Genomic DNA, 19346 nt, shown 5'->3' on the forward strand with positions numbered 1-19346 from the left:
TGCGTTCAAGTGGCGCTAGTGATGCAGCGGAGGTTTGTTGTCCCACAGCATCACGGTCGTTCCATTTGTTGTCAGTGGTTTGTGCTAATGGTGGCATTGATTTCTCCCTTTGCAACTTAATTGCCCGCCTTCTTGCATGGTCACTGCATTCGTTCTTAACGACCATACATTATTAGCGTCATACGATAGCTTCCCGTGACTACCTCCGTGTCCCGGCTGCCCTCGCGTACTTTTCACTCGCGCAGGCGTTGATTGGTTGATTTGTGGGGTTAAAAGTCCCCACACCACCATATGATTATGAGAGACGCCGTAGTGGAGGGCTCCGGAAATTTCGACCACCTGGGGTTCTTTAACGTGCTCCCAAATTTGTGCATACTGGCCTATAGCATTTTCGCCTCCATCGAAAATGCAGCCGAGTGCCTTAGCCACTAGACCACCGCGGCGGGGCGGTTGGTAACAAATAAAATGCCGCGGTGCCCTTACGGTGCCGCTACACTGCAGTTTTAGACTTTCAAGGATCGAAAAAATGTCTTTCAATTTTACGAATTACCTGATTTAACGAAGTAATCTAGCGCGGTCATCGCTCCCTAAATCGAGTTTCGTGGAGGAGGGGGGGGGGACTATGTTTATTTGTTTACTCCGTCTAAGATACTGCCCCGCAGGTGCGTTCCATAATGTTCAACCAGTGTATAAACACTCTTGTATACACGCATAGAGCTCACGCACCCCATAGGTGCGATTATAGGAGGATTCTGAGGTTGTCTTACTGGCAAAAATCAAGGCGTACTTGGCGGTTCAGTCACCGGCCGAGGGATCACGGCAACGCGCGGAGTGTTGGGCTGGCACGCGTGAGTAGGTGTTGGCCGTCCTGTCGTTGGTCGCGATTCGTGACCGAGGCGTAGCCGCTTCCCCCGAGAGGCGGCCATGCCTTCCGGGTTTAGGCGCGCGAAGGTCGCTCACGCGTCGATCGATTCCCGTGGTCTTCCGTATTCGGGCACGTTTTCGGGCATGCCGCCGCCGCGGGCAGACGAGCCACGGTCGTGGTGGGTGGCCCAGTTTCGCCCCTCTTTCTGACGTCTTCGGCGCTGCCTCGAGTCGAGGCTTTCACGACGTTCTCAGCCGACATTCGAAGTCCCCCGTGTGCGACGCAACGTGCGAAGGAAAGAAAAAAGTAGTGACTGTATGGTTATTTTCGTTTCGTGAAAAAAAAAAAGTCTGTAAGAAAGGAAATTAAAGCTTGAAGTGCCCCCACCAGAGAAAGAAACTGAAAAAAATAGCACAGAACGAAAACTGTGTACGGATGTGTCATCGTCATTTAACCGAATGTTTGTTGCATTTCTCCCGAGCGTATAACATGCATGGTTAGAAATATTAGTAGACCATACGGGGTCATTTTCAATAATGCAACATGGTTGGAATATATGAAGACTCATCGTTGACCCCATCAGGACTTGCGTCTCCAGGATGACATCCAGTGGAAGAGGCTGTCAGAAAGAACTTGGTAGCTGTGGCTCAGTTGTTGGTACACGAAAGCAACGTCTAGTACAGTCGACTTTCACTGACGGATCGTTCCTTTATCTCTCGCATAGAAACTGTTGCGTGGCGAAAAAACAAAAATTAACGCCTTCAACTGGGCCTTTAGTGGGGGCTAAAATAACTGACTCATGAAGGTGCGGCCGGCGCTCGCATTGAGCGGCGCCTACTCGTTTCTCTGGCGCGCTCGTGCGGAGGAGGAGGCAGGGCCGCGCGGAATCCACATCGCTCACGGTCGTCACGGTGAGGAACGCGGCCCCCTTTAGGCATGAGTGGCCTGTCCGAGCATCGTGTTTGAGCCTGGTTTGTTGACCAGAATAGTCGCTTCTCATCGCGCGATTGCCTTACGAGACAGATGCGCCGTCTTGTGTTTTGGGTGTGTGTGTGTGTGTGTGTGAGTGAGAGAGAGAGAGAGAGAGAGAGATAAGTGGCGCGTATCTCTTCGGTCCCGATGCGCAGAGCGAAGAAGCGCTTCGAAGAGGCGCCGTCGGACTGTCACACCTGCAAACGCGCCCCCCGTGCTTTCATAAACGGGACCACTTTCAACAGTGGGGTTCTGGCACAAAAAGCTACCGTTATACTCGCCTAGCGCATGAAGCGCTAGAACTCGGCCACTGAGCGCTTTCTTCATTCTCTGCATCTTCTGTTTCGCTCCCCAGACACGTGCTTAGAGATTCTTTGGGATGAAAGAGAGTGAAGGATGGGGCGAAGTGACGCAGTAACTGTCTGCGCGCGTTCTCCCAATCGAGATAGGTAGGAAGAAGAAGCGAATGGCATATATGGGGAGAGAAGATGGGAAGTAATGGGTGAGGAGGAGGGAAACGCTACTCGACTCGCTGTTTCCTCAGTCTTCGCACCACGAGGGTGTAGCTGCGTCAATTTTTGTCTTTATAAGTACAAAAAAAGAGAGGTTATGCGAATGGAACTTATATTAGGGACATAACTAATTTTATTGTTTTCTGAACTTTATCGGTAACTGTACTATGCACAAGTGGAAGTGGTTTGTGCGGAAACTTTTAGTCGTTAAAGGGAAACTCTGGGTGTGTAGGGTGAAGTAACGTAGTAGCCCCGCCGCGGTGGTCTAGTGGCTAAGGTACTCGGCTGCTGACCCGCAGGTCGCGGGTTCGATTCCCGGCTGCGGCGGCTGCATTTCCGATGGAGGCGGAAATGTTGTAGGCCCGTGTACTCAGATATGGGTGCACGTTAAAGAACCCCAGGTGGTCGAAATTTCCGGAGTCCTCCACTACGGCGTCTCTCATAATCATATCGTGGTTTCGGGACGTTAAACCCCACAAATATATCAATGAAGTAACGTAGTAGTGCATCTACGAGACAATTACTGGAGTGAGTTGAGTATCACACTTTGGAAGCGATATCAGGCAAAGCTCTCGTATTTTTTTTTCTTTTTCGTAGTGGTCAATATCTTTTTTTATAGCAAGAATTTAAAAACTTTCTCGGTGGCTATTCTATAGATCTTCCTCTACAGTGCTACGTGCCTCATTAAAAATAACTAATGGTATCTTCGGCTGAAGTGGAAAGAAAGATACGTCAAACGCCGCCCGATTTTCACGCCTCGTTACGGGCCCATAGAGTTTCTCACAAATACCTAGAGGGAAGTGTGGTGCCACCGTCTATGCAAATTTCTTGAAGAGCGATGTTGGAGCGCTGGGAATGTGTCTGCGAGGCATGTGTTGGCTGGTGTTGAGCGAAGCTTCGGCTCAAAAGCAAATACGGCTGCGTAAATAAAGCTTCTCTAAAACGAAACGTTTATGAGCGGATCTCATTCACGAGCATTATATTCTAAAATAAAAGTCCACTCACCTTGACAGCATGCGTGCACAACCAAACGGCGAATGAAAGAAACAGACGAAATAAAAGGGGCAGAAATAACGCTGCCTGCCAAGTTTAACGACTGTTGGTTACTTCCTACGCTTCGTAAAATTGTACATCAATGTAGAAGTTTTAGTGTTAAATAAAACAAGTTTCCGTACAATGACAAAAAACAAATAGCTTTTTTACGTGATCTTTTAGTAAGAAATGAATCATTTTATTGTGAAGCCAGGCGCGTCTTTGAGGCATACAAATCCGAGTCTAATTCGAAGCTCACATATCCCGTCATTCCCTTGCATCCAGCAGCCCACTTGCGCCAGATTTCCTTCTAGGTATGATTGTGAGAAGCTTTATTTACGGGCCAGCCGAACGTGTGAACCACAAAACTCGAATCCGCTATACAGCAGCGCCGTCTGCGAGAGACGCCGTTTAGCAGACGACAATTTCCAGCGTCCTGTTTGTACTGGTAATAAGAGAGCAAACCACAGAAAAATAAACGATGAGACATACTTGCGAGACGCTACGTGTCCAGTGGGTGCGCATCTGTTCTCCAGGCGGTTGTGCTGCATCGATTCTGTACCAACTCGACGAGGGTTACGGTAATTTTCGCATCGCCTTCGGTGTCCAGTGGAATCCCGGCAGCAAAAGTAGCCTTGTGCGAGTACGGTTGGACGATGTCAGGTTACGCAAGTATCCCGTGCCGTCCGGCCGTTTTCTGCGGCAACGCATGGCTGTAAATTACGCCTGCAATGATGGAACGTCACCGCGTCGTCTGCCAGCGCGCGCGGGCTGATGGGATTGCACCACGCTCCATCGTCGACCTCCGCGGCGGCGTGCACTCGTGACGTGGCCGGTCCAGCCGAAGATGCGACCAACAGTTGCCGAGAAGAAACGATGTCTCCTTTCTCACGTACAAGTTGCCGAACTGTTTCTTTCTCTGAAACGTCCTTCGCTTAAATCAAACTTTGTTAGCCGTGAAACTCCGTTTGTGCAGAATGATAGGATGGATATTGTGCAGTTCGTTGTGGTACTATATTATGATATGGGCTCTTTTTTCCGAGTTATCCGAATGCCTAAACAGACCAGTCAGATAGATGAAAAAAAAAAAATCGACTCTTGTTTTCGTCCATAGGCATGTATAGCGGAAATATGTGTTTGTGCGCTGACGAAATAGCTTTGGCGATGATGCTCGTTGACTCGGCTATCACCATTTTCGGGACGGTGAGGCATATAAATTAATGTTACACTGTCAAACGATCTACTCGCTTAAGGGTAGAATGGCATGCAAAATATTTTTGACACACCCTTACTTTCCTATTTTTTGATGATTTGTATACGAAAAAAAGGGGGTGGGTGGGGGTGCACCTATATAGTTTATGAAAGTGTGCCGATTTTTATGAGTGTGTATCGATACTGAGTAAATGTGGGGCTATTTTTTGCCGACTCCGTGGTACACGCTGCGGTAATGATGCGCCATTCACACGTTGCTCATCACGTAGCAGTGCACGAAAACCGCCGCATATACATTTCGGCAGCGCGCTGACCGTTCAGGCAATGCTTGCGACGTGCTACATGGATAAAGTAGAGCGCGGTCAGTGCTGCTTTTCACATCCGGTGTATATAGTACGCGCACCGAAATGTTATACAGTTTAATGCCTGCCATTGTATTACGTAGTTAGGATAAATCAGTAGCGCTCTTGTGATTTGTCGCCAAGGCGCGTACTTGCTGCAAAAAGTGTGTTTCGATTGAATGTTTACTATAGACTATCTTATAAGACATATGGACGCTGCCATCTTGGGCGATGTTTTCTTGTTTTTGCATACCGCGACGTGAAATGAGGGCATGAAACACCGTATGCAGCAACCCAACCGTGTTTATGCTTAAGCGTCTAACGTAACACTCCATTTAGTTTTTAAATATACGAAACGCAAAGGTTGACAGTCCGACATGGCGACAACGAGCTGCGAATACTTGCATTCGCAGCTTACGGATTACAAGCTGCGAATACTTGTACCCTACTTGTGCGCTTATACCGAGGCAAGCGGACGAAACCTCGTTAGATATATTTACGCCCGGGTCTCACCGAACTCGCTTTGTCGCTTGCGAACCGCTTTGGAGGTATACCTTCGCTTGAAGAATATACCCTGCGTCGCGTTTTTTTTTTTCTTCCTGTCTCGGACCCACGCTGCTGTCTCCGGCGTTCGGCAAAGCATTGTCGGTGTGAACATATATTTTCATGGTTACCCCGTAAAATTGAGAAAAGGGGGATAAAAAAAATTGTTGCTGTAGCCTGCACTAAGTCGCAACGAAGTAGCAGGATCTTAAAGACTAATCTGGTTGCTTTGAATCGATTTCTATGCCTTAAGTCACTCGGCTTGTTTCAAGGTTGCTTCTAGGTCGTTGGTAAGCTGTAGCTTGGTGGTGTTCGGTAGTTTCTGCGTTTATTCTCAGCGAAGAGAGGCTCGAGTGAAAGCGCAGACACGAAACGCGCACGTCCTGCCATCGCTTCGGGGTGTTCTTTCGGCCGCCGTTGCATTTCCTGTTCCCTATTATTATCTCATCGTGCATTATATACTCTGGGTCTTCGGTTGGCCGCCGTCGCCGAACAAGGCAGCAGGTTCAGTCGCACTACTCGGCAATGGTCCACCTAAAAACGTAGAAGGCAATATAGTTAGCATATCAAACTGGCATATCTCGGAAAGTGCTTTGTGGCCTATCGGAAAACTATCAGAGTAACCTATAGAGTGAGTATGCGCCACGGAAATTTGGCAATTCCCACCGCGGACAACTTCCGCTTGAAAAAGAAGGAGGTGACCAGTTAGGCCCAACAAATTAACATAAATGGGTATGCACCACAGAAGTGTATTTCTGTGGCGCATACCCTTATTTTTTTTTTGCTACATGGTGAAAAAGGAACAATTGGCTGAACTGCTTCGCTGATAAAAGAAGAACTTGATTTGCATGTATACGATTGAGACGCTCGCGGCAACACAACGATGGCGTGCGGAACTTCGCGTGAGGCTCATTCCCATTTATGACACGAAAATCGTGGTTATCGCCTGCAACGTGGACTTTTTTTCTTTTTTCGACGCCGTCAATGTTTTTTCTTTCTGTATTTCTTTTTTTTTTCCTTGGCGTATAAACTCTGGCGTTTCCCCTTTTCTAGCGTGGCCGGTTTTGGATGAGTACAGCTTTCATGACTAAACACGATGAGCGTCTGACTGCTGTTAGTCATGAAGGCTTTCCGTCACCCATGACCATTGATTGCGTTGCATGTGTGGGCCAGTGGACATACATCACTGTCAACATTTTTCTCACCTTTTATGGGTGAATAAGATGTCTCACGGATAACACTGTCACGTCTATGGGGTAGGACCGAATCGCTGACGGAGAGACAAATAATATCGGTTTTCTTTTCCGCCGGCTTTTTGTTAAAAGTAAAACGACAACTGAAACCTATACGAAACATTGCAGTGAATGAGCTTTTGCCGCTAATGCTGCGGAATTGTAAGGTCAAATGGTCAGAAGCAGCGGTTAATGCCGAGGGGGGTGGGATGTATGCACATATAGACACAAGCTGAAGATGGGCTAGGTATAGTTAATGTTCTTTCATGAATTATTTTTAACTGCTCTAATACAAACAAGGACACCATGAGCTCTCGTGCTGTCCTTTATTTACCATCTCTGTGCCCTTGTTTGTATTGGGCCAGTTCAGCCCATGGTATCTACAATGCAGTGTTCCATGTCACGCAACATTACATGTGGTGGGAATCAAGAACGCGAACTCGACATTGGTAAACGCGCTTCTCGCGGTATTGTCTCTGTATTTTCTCAGTTAGTACAGACTTCTCGTCATCGCTATCTGGAGGCCTTCTTGCCCCGCCGCGGTGCTGTATGGCTAAGGTACTCGACTGCTGACCCGAAGGTCGCGGGTTCAAATCCCGGCTGCGGCGGCTGCATTTCCGATGGAGGCGGAAATATTGTAGGCTTGTGTGCTCAGATTTGGGTGCACGTTAAAGAACCCCAGGTGGTCGAAATTTCCGCAGCCCTCCACTACGGCGTCTCTCATAATCATATGGTGGTTTTGGGACGTTAAACCCCGCATATGAATTAATCATGGTGGCCTTCTTATGTTATGTAATGTTTATCTTGCCACGCTTCCTTTGTCGTGCCTTAGGGGCGCAAACTGTTTGCTGTATCGTTATCGGAGTGAAAGCTTTCCTCCTTCGCGTATATTTACTGACTCGTATAAGTTACCGGCAGAAGCTTTTGATTTGTGCAATTGACGCCACCCTTTACTTCTTTCCATGCCCGTGCAAACGCTTCTCAATGGGAGCCGTCCGTCCGCCTTAGTTCAGGGAGTGGCCGTGATGCGACGCTAAATGTCTGCTTGCGTCACACGAGCTTCCGAATGCTTTTCCCCGGAGATGCTATTGACGCGTTTCCCACTCCAGGCGTATATCAGATTTGATCTTTCGTGCTCCTTCTTTGTGGTTCGAAGCAATGCTGCCGCCGCATCACAGTTGCCCGCGCATAGCTGCATGAACGGCGACCCGCTATCTCAAAACACGGTATCGTTTGCGGAGCCAGCGTGACCGCCAATATTGTGAACACGAGGAGTGCAAGACGCCGTCCCACGGATCTGTACACAGCTGAGCGAAAAATTTATTCATATTGATTTTCGTCGTGAGGCATGAGGGGCTCCCTCCCCCATGACCGCAAAGCACACGCGGAGGCTATAGGCGATGAATGACAGAAGCAAAAGGTTATATAGGAGAGGATGGTGAATGGCTGGATCGGTATATAGCATCTGGCTAGCATCGATAAAATAGCGTTGGTGTGTGTAATATAGTAGAGTTAGGTAGCATATGCAGGAGGGCGGCGTATTCACGCACCCCGAAGGCAACTCGAGCTTGCACGCGCGCTTCGTGCCACGCGACAGTTTGGCGAAAACTTGCGCGTTCGACAGTATGTAATCAAAAGCGCTCGCGGATAATACGCGCCAGCAGCCGGCTGTTTGAACACTCTGGTTGAATTGTGGGTCGTTGTGCTCGGCGAGATTCGCGCCTGTCCTTGCCCGCCATGAATCCTCCCGTGCAGCATATGCCCTCGGCAGGGCCGCAATTTCTTCACGAGTGAGCGCCTGTCTGACCATCGCCACTGTATAGGTCTGATACTCGATGTATTTACCAAGGAGGTTAAAGTAACGTTTGCTTAAACCTTCTGGGTACTTGCGTGCTGCTGTATGCGGGGGAAGGCGAAGAACAAAAAACAGAGCGCTTTGAAAGTGACTCTCTCGGTGAAGAGGCATGCATGTGACCCTCCCTTGACTTTGGCACGTGCCCTTTGTCAGTCCAACAGGGCGCCACGAACTCTTCGAGCTCACTGTAAACTATATATACCGTAATATACGAGGAGCGCAGTGGTTTTCGAAGGGGCGCCGCGCCGAGTTACGACGCCGTATAATACGCTTCGCTATTCGGGGTTGCTGGTCGAATCCTATATAAGTAGGTCGCACGTTGCTCCTCACATGTGCTCTTCCTTCCACTTGATTGGACGGGCGCTTCGCGTAACACGCGACCTATCTTCGCTTCTGCGGAATACAAGGCGAGAGGGGCAGCGCGCACTGTTATTGGCAGAGCGGATTGCCCGATGGGTGAATTGAGAAGCGCCTTCTTTTCGCTTCTCCTCTCACTGACAAACGCTCTTCTTATGCATTGTCTACCATTTATCTCGCGTTATTCGATTCCCCGCCGCTGTGTGAATTCGTCCAAGTCTCTTTTTTTTTTCCCCTTTGTTGTTGTCGTCTTTCCTCGGCGTACTTGGGTGACCCCAGCGAGTTAGTTGCTCGCGTGTATAGGAGTTCTATATACACGAGCGCGTGTGATTTCTCAGCGGCATAGTGCGCCGTTTGGGGAGGCCATGCACTTTCCAAGCTGTGACGCGTGGGAGAAGCACCGGTGTCACGAAATTCTCGCCGGACCGCGGGTTTCATTTTTTTTTCTTCGCCAATGTCGTGCGAAAAGTGCGTTATCGCCGAGCCGTGGTCGGAGCCGATCTTATCGGTGCTCTTGCGAAAACGAGGCTGCCTTGTCCGCGTAGCCGTTGTAGACGGTCGTGCCTTGTTCATGCCTCCCCTCGGCTCTTTGGGAAACGATCACCGCTGTGCACATCACGTGTCTTGGGTGCACATTGCATCTGGGACGCGCCGCGATGTTTACGCGGGTTCTTCACGCCCGCCCCCTGAGCACACCTTGTTAGTATTCTATCTGACGTTATCCTCATTGTCTGCCACTTTGTGGCAAACGAAGCCGTGAAATGTGCGCCACCTGATGACGCCTTTATAACGCAGATGCGTACAAAGGCGTGATTGCGATCTTTGTATGGATACTATTGGTTTCTCTGCATGGAGTGACCGAGTCGCGCGTGCAAAGTATACATAGGACGGCATTGCTTGTTGGGCCGCTGCTCTATTCCCTCTTTATGTTGCAGACCGAACGCGTCCAAGTAAAAACGTTGGTATGTGCAACGTTAGCCGCGGAGCTGAACTCTGATTAGTTTATATGAGGTTAGTTCGTGCGTCGCCCGCTCGGGGCAGTCCTGACCGATATGAAACCTCAGCGATTACTCGCTGTGATACAGATTCGAATATTGACTCGCCCATTTGTGACAGGCGACTTTATCATTGAACTTTTGTGTTGGGCGTTTCGGTTGGAAGCATATATACCGAAGGGGCTGAGAAAGCGTCTTGCGGTGAGCAAACGCGTTTAATTGTCCGAGGGCTGATATTGTGCAGTATGTATATGTTGAAGCTGTTCGTGGGGCTTCGACAGCTTCCCTTGTGACTGAAGCTGTTCGTGTGTCCGAATGACGGGCATTGACATTGTCAGCGGGCGCTTCCACATTCTCGTGCACAGAAAAAGAGTCACTGCAGGCAGCGAGCGACCCGCGGTAGCGATCGCCTTTTCGTCACGGCGGCCAGTTCCGCCTCGTTTCGTCACGTGGCACGTGAAAGTATATGGCGTCGAGTGCATTGTTTTCTGGGGGGGGCTCTTGTTCGTCTCTTCGCGGAGTGAGCGCGCCTTATAGAAATGGAAATTACACGCCTTTCTCTCAACAAGATCAGAAACCCCGCGGCTTTGTGCGACACATTAAGGCCCCCATTATTCGACGGCGCGGCATTGAGCGCCGGAGACGTTGAACTCTGGGTCTCAGCCGCTCTTGGCCTTTGTCTGTCCGCCCGTGGGACTCGCCGGCGGTAGCCGCTTTTTCCCGCTGCCAAACGCGGCGATCCCCATTTAGGTCGGCCAGCCGCTGACGCGACTATAGGGTGCACGTAATGCTCGTCCCGGCCCAAGTGATGCCCTCCTGCAGCAAGGTGTCATGCGGGCATCCAGACGACGCTTTTGCCGGGGCTAATTCTTTTTGGAGGTCGCTCCGCAATGTGTACCCCCACTGTGTTCTTCTGGTGCCGTCCAAGTGCATGCATGCCGTTCTTTCTGGCTTTGTCGTTGATGTGCAGTAACTAACTGCAGTTGTATGATGTGCAGTAACTAACTTTGCAGTAAAAAAAATATAGCAGGAATTATTTATAATATAACAACGATTCCTGGGATCTTACGTCCGAATATCACGTTGTAATCATTAGGGACGCCGCATAGTGGAGGACTCGGAGAAAACTTCGACCACCGAGAATCCGCTCCCATATCTAAATACACGGGCCTCTAGATTTTCATACCGCACCTGCTTCAAACGTAAACAGCCAAGTGTGCTACGCGGGCTGCCAGCTTTCTGGTAATTAGTTGAAATTCTTCATTACCGTTGCACTCAATTCCTTGTGAGCCCGTGTTAAAATTTCGAAGTTGAAGCTGGTAAACTCTGCGTGCATTTGGTAGCATTATTGACATTGCCGTAGGTCCGAGATATCCCGATGCTATAGTGACGCAAAAGTTGGAAAATGGAAAAGGGAAAGACGGGAACGAATGTTGTCAACTTCGTCGACACTGTGCTTCCTGAAAGACGGGGCATGCAAACAAACAGGGACCCGAGAAGGAAGTCGACAAACCACGAGCGCAACGTACGCTGGCAGTATTCTTCTATTGATTCTCAAAACCGCTGTTGAACTTCTCGTCGAAGCGCTCGAAGGATTATAGAAAAACGGTAGTTGGCCCTCACGAAGAGCACAAAATGAGTGATAGCTTTAACGCACAGGTGACGCGTTTTTTTTTTATATATGTAGGTTATCCTCTTGTTGCAGTGGCCCCTGTCGCTAAACGCTTAACGAGCGGGCTCGTGATGGGAAGAAGCGTGTTATACTGTGCGTTCATTGCATGTCTCATGAGCCAAATAAAGTAGATACGGCGCTAATGTTTTAATCGTTGACAATACGCTATAGGTAAGATTTGTGCCGAGAAAGAATGGGCGAGTAAGAGACAAGAATCGAACCGATGTTTGTTTTGTAAAACGCACCAACAGATTCACTGATGGTCGTAAGAATGTAGTTTGTTAGGTCTCTTTCAGCTGCGGCCGCTTCTCCGTTGGGGAGACGGAACGTTGCATTAACGAGAGATTACTGGAACGCAAAAGATCGATGACTTCACCTTCTAATCGTTCTTCGCATTGCCGAAATTGTCACGCCAATGTTCCATGAATTCGCAGTTTTGTACCGGCGTAAAAATGAATAAACGCGTCTGATGGTTGTGTTTCATATAAAGCAGCCCGGCGACAACTTCAAGAAAAGACAAAAAGGACAGGAAAGAGCGCTCTTTTCTGTCCTTTTTTGTCTCTTCCTGAAGTTGTCGCGCTGTTACTAAAGAACGCAACCACAATGAACCAAATCGCCCAAATTAAGCTCTTGTTGATTGAGGAATATCGATAATAGCTGTGGCGCATGCGTGAGCCAATCGCCGATGGCGTTGCGTAAAGGTGAAATCAAATGCTTAAACGTAGGCCCTCACGCGTGACGAATTGATAGGTTGGCCTATTGCTGGCGCCGATACGTTTGCGTGCCTTCTTTCTTTTCCGCCGCTGTGCGCGCTTGTGGGTGTCTGGACTTCCTTCTTGTATGCGGTCGTCGCGCAATTATTCATACCCGCCTCCGCGGGAGCCATCTGTTGGCAATGAACAGTCGTTGTCCCACCATTCACGCGGTGGTCGATTGAAGAAGAAAAAAAATCAATACAAGTGTTTCATTAAACTTGAATACACTCAGTTTCTTGAACGTTTGTGATGGGGACACAGATTGTGGGTTCGTTATGAAGATGTAATACAAGTGGAAATTAAAATAAAGCGATATATTTTGGCACATCTGCTTGTCTTCGGCTACATAGAAGTCACCTCGATTCTCCCGCGTAAAGAGCAATGCCTACGCGCAAAGTTCTTTTGCTTGTTGGTCGCGAAGATGTCGAAAAACTACGATATAGCCTTAGATTGTTCCATATGAAGGAAAAAAAAAAGTCATAAACGTGTCACGTATTTTCGTTTTCATGTCTGTGGACGTGCTTACCGTTTCGTTACATATGTATCCGTGTATTTTCGTATTCGCACATAAAATGCTTTCATTCCTGCGTTCCTTGAGATGCTCGCGCTTTCTTAAGTGGGCCCCACGTTTTATGCTAGATATGCTGTATCAGCAAACATTGGCTTGGCCGCAGCTCGTTTAAATGGTAATTAAGTTTTGCTAATTTCTAGACGAATTGGTTCACATATAGCTGTGTTCGTTCATTAATATGCTAGATTACGAAACACAGTGTAGATCTCATAACCGTGCGTTTGAGCAGATCGGCTGAAGTCAATTGCGATACCCCGCACACTGTGTGGGACGCCAGCCGAGACGACCTCCGCCCAGGTATGAAGCCTAAATGTATTCATACTTTTCGTTCACGCAGTGGAATAGCGTCCAAAAGCGGGGGCTGGGTAGCTCCGGCGTATCTTGCGACTCGCGGGCGAAAGTGTCGCCCGTTGTAACCGTTTTTACGTTCGAGATTACGCACACAGGGTCCCTTTGATGTCGCCATTTGATTAGAACCGAAAGGGCGCCTGCCGTATCGCGCGATCTTCACGGATGTTTGGGCACCGAGAGGCGACGTCGTTTCGGTGCCGCGCGCGGAAGCGTCACCTGCCCTGGCGGCTGTTTTCGGCGGCGCGCTCTTCCGGTGGCCCTCGGGCGCCGGCCGCGGACGGGGCCACTGGGCCAGAGGCAGCCGCTCCTCTCGGGGGCACCGGTCCGGGCCTCTTTTTTTTTTTTTTTGGCTTTCTCCGGCCTGCATGCTCGCCTGGTGGCCCCTCAAGAGTTCGATGCGCGATAGAGAGCCCACTTATTACGAGCCACTCCTTGGCACTATATCCCTCGAAATCTGTGGTCGCCTCCGTTGTCCGACGACGGCTCGTTCGCTCATTTTCTTCTTCTTCTTCTTCCATATGCCCCTCCCACCCATCTAACGTACGCACCCCGTTTCGAAGGCCCGCACGCCTCGCTATTACATCCGCCTGTCTCGTCAGATGAAAACGAACGGCCTACATATTCAGTTGTCGTGTCCAACTTGCGCGTTCCGTCGCAGGGGGTCGAAATTTTTTTTCGTACCGCACTTGATACGGTTGAGGCAGCCCGATTCGGATTAATTTCCCCCCATCTGCATGTGAAGTTCCCTCCGCCATCATTGTCCTCGCGATCTGCGAAATCGCGCTCGGTGTGCTATACTCCGCTCGAGGCATGCAAGAGTGCGCGCGTTTCGCGAAGCTCGCTCGGTGAACGGCGCAATTGTTCTCAAAAAGAAAACAAACCTGTAGTTATACTGTTTCATCCCCGGCTCTGTCAGAGCTTTCTAACACGGGATACCGCAGCGTGAAGTGTAAATACGGAAACGAGTTTAGTGGCCAATTTGTGCCGCTTCACGCGGTGGCCGGCTTCTTCACCGCGTACACGGTGCGGCTTGCGGGAAATCTCGTTACGTTACGTTACGCAGCTCCGCTCTGAGCGGCCACTATTTACGGAGTCTTTACGCGGCGCGCCTCGCTCGCACCGCGTTTGTCTTTCGATTTCTGAAAAAAATTTCTGAAAATGTTCGTGTCATATGCTCTCTGCAAATCTTCATACCTGTATATACATGTCCACGAAGCTCGTTCGTTTTGGGTCGATCGCGCGTCTCGTCGAACCGCGACGGAATAGTACGCCGCATCGGAAACTATGCCCGTATCTTGACATGCGCCTGCTTAAAAAAAATGATTATCTTTCTCACGCGGTCAACGGACGTCTCGCGATAATTGCAGAGATAACGTTGACATGTCACCGCCCGTCTACGAGCCTACAGTGCGGCTCTGTGTGAGTGCATGCGTCATATACATCGTTTGACAATCGAGTCCAGTATGACTGTGTTTGGTGTGATAAAAGATAAGTGCTCGTGCTACGGCATTCCTCAGTTTATTATGATAAATTTATCTTTTTCTGAGTCTATTTCCGAGTCTATTATGATAAATTTATCTTCTTCTCGGCGCACATTCTTTATCGCTTCAGCAAACTCGGCAGATTATTGAAACGAGTCGTTAGCCGGGCGATGGTTGGATTGTGCGACTGCATGCTGCGCGTGGCTCGGGTATAGCTCTGGTTATATATAGTGCACGGAGCTACTTCCTCCACGCTGTGTACAATGTTCTGGGCGGGAAATTTGCGCGAAACATATAACCGTAAATGCGTCGTAGCAATGGAGTGACATTTTTTATTATTTTTTAAGAGGGGGAGTGAAGGGCTTTACGAAAGATTCTCGCCCATGGGGTGACGCACACTTAATTACGTGTTTCAGCAGTAGAACTTCACCACTCTCGACTGTTCCGTGCGCCCTTTATGTAAGGCTTCTTTTATTTACAGCATGCTGGATGGGAGCAATACTTCATTTATATTAGCTGCAAGCAATACTTTTCGACAAGGGTGTTTTAAAACACACACGTGGACGGAGACCTTGCTGTTGTGTATAGTTATGTTGTTTACATCCGTTTTGAGGATATACTGCATGCCTTCCTTGCGGTGTTATATCACAAAAGCAGCCAGTCCGCAACAAATTCTTTCTTTTAAAGCCCCTGCGTTCATTTTTTTATATTATTGAAATTCGCGTCATGCAACCTACATCCAGAGGTTCAGTTTTAACGCGTATGTGTTTAGCTCATTTTTGGTTTCATTCTTTTTTGCGTAGCAAATTAAGTGGCGCCGTCGGAAAGGAAGTCAGCAGAGTCTGAATTTGCGTGGCGTGACTAATTGATGCATCTCTTATTTTGTTTCATTCTTTGTAATGTTTCTTTCTTCATTGCTGCACAATTGGCCTGTTTGTGGCTGAGTGTGTATAAGCGCGAGCAAACCGAGAGGGCCAATTTATTCGCCGCATTAGTTGTGCGGTGGTGTGGAAGCGAGTGTTGCTCGAATAAGTGACGCTTTAACGTCGTAAATGTTGCGAATGAAATTAGGCTGCGTGGCCCGCGTCTGCTTGGCGTTGTTGCGACATGCGGCGAGTCTGTGAAAACGGGGGGGGGGGGGGGGTACGCGGGGACTTGTGCGCTGTGCGAGATTTACAATCGGAGGGCCTGAAATTTTCGCGTGTTGCGTCAGAGCGACGTGTGTCGCCAGCATAAGCGGGACAGCGGCATGGCGGTGTACAAACTAGCCTTTGGAAGTTAATTACATGTCGCTTTTGTTGAATACGTTTGGAAGTTGTCTTTAGGTTGACGCTTCTCGCAAATCGTTTCGCTTAGTGTGCCCATTGATTCAGTTATATCAAGTGCGTGTGTTTGAAGAGTGGTGCATACGTCGGTGAAGGTGAGCGCCGAATCTGTTCATTTCAATGTGATCCTTTCTGATCTCCTTATCGCGTGTGTTTGATATGCGGCCGTGAAAACAAACAAAGAGAAACTGAGACGGGGGAGACGGGTTGTATAGCGACAGTGGAAAGGCATTGGACAGTGGAAAGGCATTGGACAGTCGAAAGCCAGGGGTGCGCCGAGCTGCGACAATGTGATACAATTCCCGATTGCGGCGCTGAGCTGCGCCAATACCGTGGAATTTGCTGAACTTGCGCCACGCTGTGCCAAAATGCCCAGCCAGTCTCATTTTTTTTTTCCGGGTGCGCTAATTTCGGCGAGAAATGCAGGCCACGTCGGCCGCTTGCAGCTTGCGCCATCAGTCAGAGCGCGCATGCCGAACTATAGTGCTTAGAATGTACTTAAAGTATTCTAGGCAGCCGCCCTGTATACGCTCGCGAGACGCGATCGACTAGATAAAATAACAATGCAGCGCGCCCATTGGTCCGCTGACCGTGGCGGATACTGTAGCCATCAACGCTTCGCGGAAAATGTAAATTTAATTTCTAACCTGAAAACGCGGCTGTGGCTTGTTAAGAACTGAAGCTGGAAGCGTATGCCGCGTTTTCCTCGCACGAATAAGCTACATGTGTTGCAAATGCCGGCGTTGCCAGCGAACACGGCTGCCTTATCAGTGACACGTAAAACATTTTTGTCTTGAAGTTGCGTCGTCCCTGCCACGGTCCTGGCGATAAATATCCGGTACCGTTGCCGGGCCAACGGGCGTGCGTTGTTGTTACTTTACCTGGTCGAACGTGGCTTGCAAGAGAGCCGAAGTGGCGCCTAGCCCCACGTTGAAAAAAAAGAAAGCGGTGGGGGGGGGGGGGAGGGATGAAATGGGGTGGCTGTGTAGCGCTTAGAAAATTTCTTGACTTTTAGTTCTAATGCTGCTTGAGCCACATTTGCCTCAGTACACCGGTGCCCTGCGAAAAAGCGTATTGAGATTTAGAAAGGGCTGATTGCGCTGGTGGGATACTGCACATTGCGGTTGTACGTCCCGCACAATTGTGAGTACCATTATAATTATTGACGTTTAAATAAGCTACCGGAAATCGTTTGAAGCAGTGTATAGCATTTCTGCTTGTCTAAAAAAAAAAACCAAATTGTGCGCCACTTTTTTTTGCCACCCCTACTCATCGGTTTTAAGAATCTCCTGAATTTCTAGGTCACGAGCTTGGGAGATTGGTATTTGGATGCGAAGAGTCTGTCAAATGATTTTGTAGGCGCAGCAAATGCTAATATGAACTTTATCATTGTTTGCTCAGTGGGGTGGCTCAAAATATTATATACTTTCATTGAAATGGCTTGTGCTCGTGTTCACGTACACTGCACGATTTAGGTGGTGTTGAATGGTTTATGCATATATTTTTTTTCTAAATGTGAGCCTTCTTTTCAAGTTTCAACGATAGGTGTCTCGTGCTCTTTCCCATATCGCTCGAATAAAGCAAAATGATGGTTTCTTTATTCCGGCTCTTCCCTTAAAATTGAGACCCTTATATGCGCGCGCTCTTTTGTGCGCCCCGAAATAATGCATACAAAGATAGTCGACTGTGGAGGTGCGGCATTATGAGCGGCGCCCACGTGAGAACGAAGGATGGGACGGCAGTTGGTCTTAACGGCGAACAAAGAGGAAGGAAAGTGGCGTCTGTGTGGTGCAAATATGGGACGACGCTGACGACCCCTTCGAGGTGTGCTCTCTGCGCCTCGGCTACTTTCGGGGCGTCCTTTGTTCGCCGTTGTCGCTCGTCTTTTGCGTCGTGCTCGTCGACCGATAATCGAGCCATATAGATGTGCCGCGGTCTGTGTCCCTCGTGTGCTATACGGCTGCATTGCGCGGAACCACGCGACCAAATGGAGCGCGTTGACTGCCGCCCAGAATATAGTATCGTAATGATGAAAACGCGTGTGTGGGCCGGTTAGTTGGTGAGGCGACGGGGTTGCCTCTGCGGGGGGGTTTGGTCAACTCCGGAAGCGATGGCTAGCTGGAAAAGTTCTCTTCGTCTCCGACATTTTCATACGAGTATGTTGTATTTTCTTGAAAGCAGCGTCAGCCACCTCTTCCACCCGCTTTGAGGTGCGAAACACCTCGTGCGCGCTGGCTGTAGGCGTCTCCTGTCGTCGTGGCCCGTCACGGTAAAGCGAGCGACAAATCGGGCGGCGCGTCGGTTCGGGAAAGCCTGTTACTGCGATGGACGCTGTCTGTGACGATCTGTCTGTAGCAGCGAGATGACAGCTATTGAAAACACCGCTGCCTCCCCAGGTTTCGTAGGCCCGTGTGCTGGAAATTGTTTGAAGCAGTGTACAGCATTTCTGCGTTCCTAAAAAAAAAAAAAAACTAAATTGTTACTGGTGACCGGTGGTCTAGTGGCACTCGGCTGCTAGCCCGAAGGTCGCGGGATCGAATCCTGGCCAAATTTTTGATGGAGGCGAAAATGTTGTAGGCCCGTGTGCTCAGATTTGGGTGCACGTTACTAGAAACTCCAGGTGGTCGAAATTTCTGGAGCCCTCCATTACGGCGTCTCTCATGATCATATGGTGGTTTGGAGACGTTAAACCCTACGAATTGTTATGTCGTTATTGGTAGAATGTCACATTCCTCTGGGCTATCTCCGTTCTGTACAATATCATCCTGGTTGTCTGGGATGCTGCCTCAGAAACCCGCTACCTCAGCAATCCATATTGGCTGTGACCTTGCCTTTTTTGTCTCTTAATGCATATACATGCGATTTTTGCATATGCACAGGTTTGCCTTCACAGCCTTCAGGCTTTTTCCCCTCTTTACAGCATGCACAATTCGAACTCCATGTTATACCTTTTATGTCGACCGCCTTACGCCTATTGATTAACTTTTGTCTGTTGTATTTCAGGTTTTCATTGTTTGACGTGTCTTAGTGAGATTTTTCGTCGTCTGTTGATTAATGTTGGCTAGTGTCGGATAAATACTGACATATGCTGGCTATTGACTATTGTTGTGACAGGAAGATCGCCTTTGTCCGAACTGAATGCAATTATTGAGTTGTTTGCTGCGTGTCTTGATGGATGGCTTTGTTCTCGATCCGTGTTTGATTTCGGGCATCGCCGCTATCGGGCTGATGTTTGCCAAACCCGCGCCGACGTTGGCGCGACCGGTCGAGTTGGA

General features: G+C 49.0%; 2 protein-coding genes across 4 annotated transcripts in view; one reads left to right on the forward strand and one right to left on the reverse strand.

Annotated features, from left to right (window-relative positions):
- Positions 1–4380, reverse strand: part of Asciz (ASCIZ zinc finger protein) — a 49712-nt gene extending 45332 nt beyond the window's left edge. The window contains exon 1 of the mRNA XM_075877715.1: positions 3874–4380. The gene's annotated coding sequence lies outside the window, so the exon portion shown is untranslated. The remainder of the gene's footprint in view (positions 1–3873) is intronic.
- spir (spire type actin nucleation factor) overlaps positions 1–19346 on the forward strand; it is a 200808-nt gene that overhangs the window by 3022 nt on the left and 178440 nt on the right. The window lies entirely within an intron of this gene.

The sequence above is a fragment of the Rhipicephalus microplus genome, chromosome X (genome assembly GCF_043290135.1).
Source record: "Rhipicephalus microplus isolate Deutch F79 chromosome X, USDA_Rmic, whole genome shotgun sequence".
Taxonomy (NCBI): Eukaryota; Metazoa; Arthropoda; class Arachnida; order Ixodida; family Ixodidae; genus Rhipicephalus; species Rhipicephalus microplus.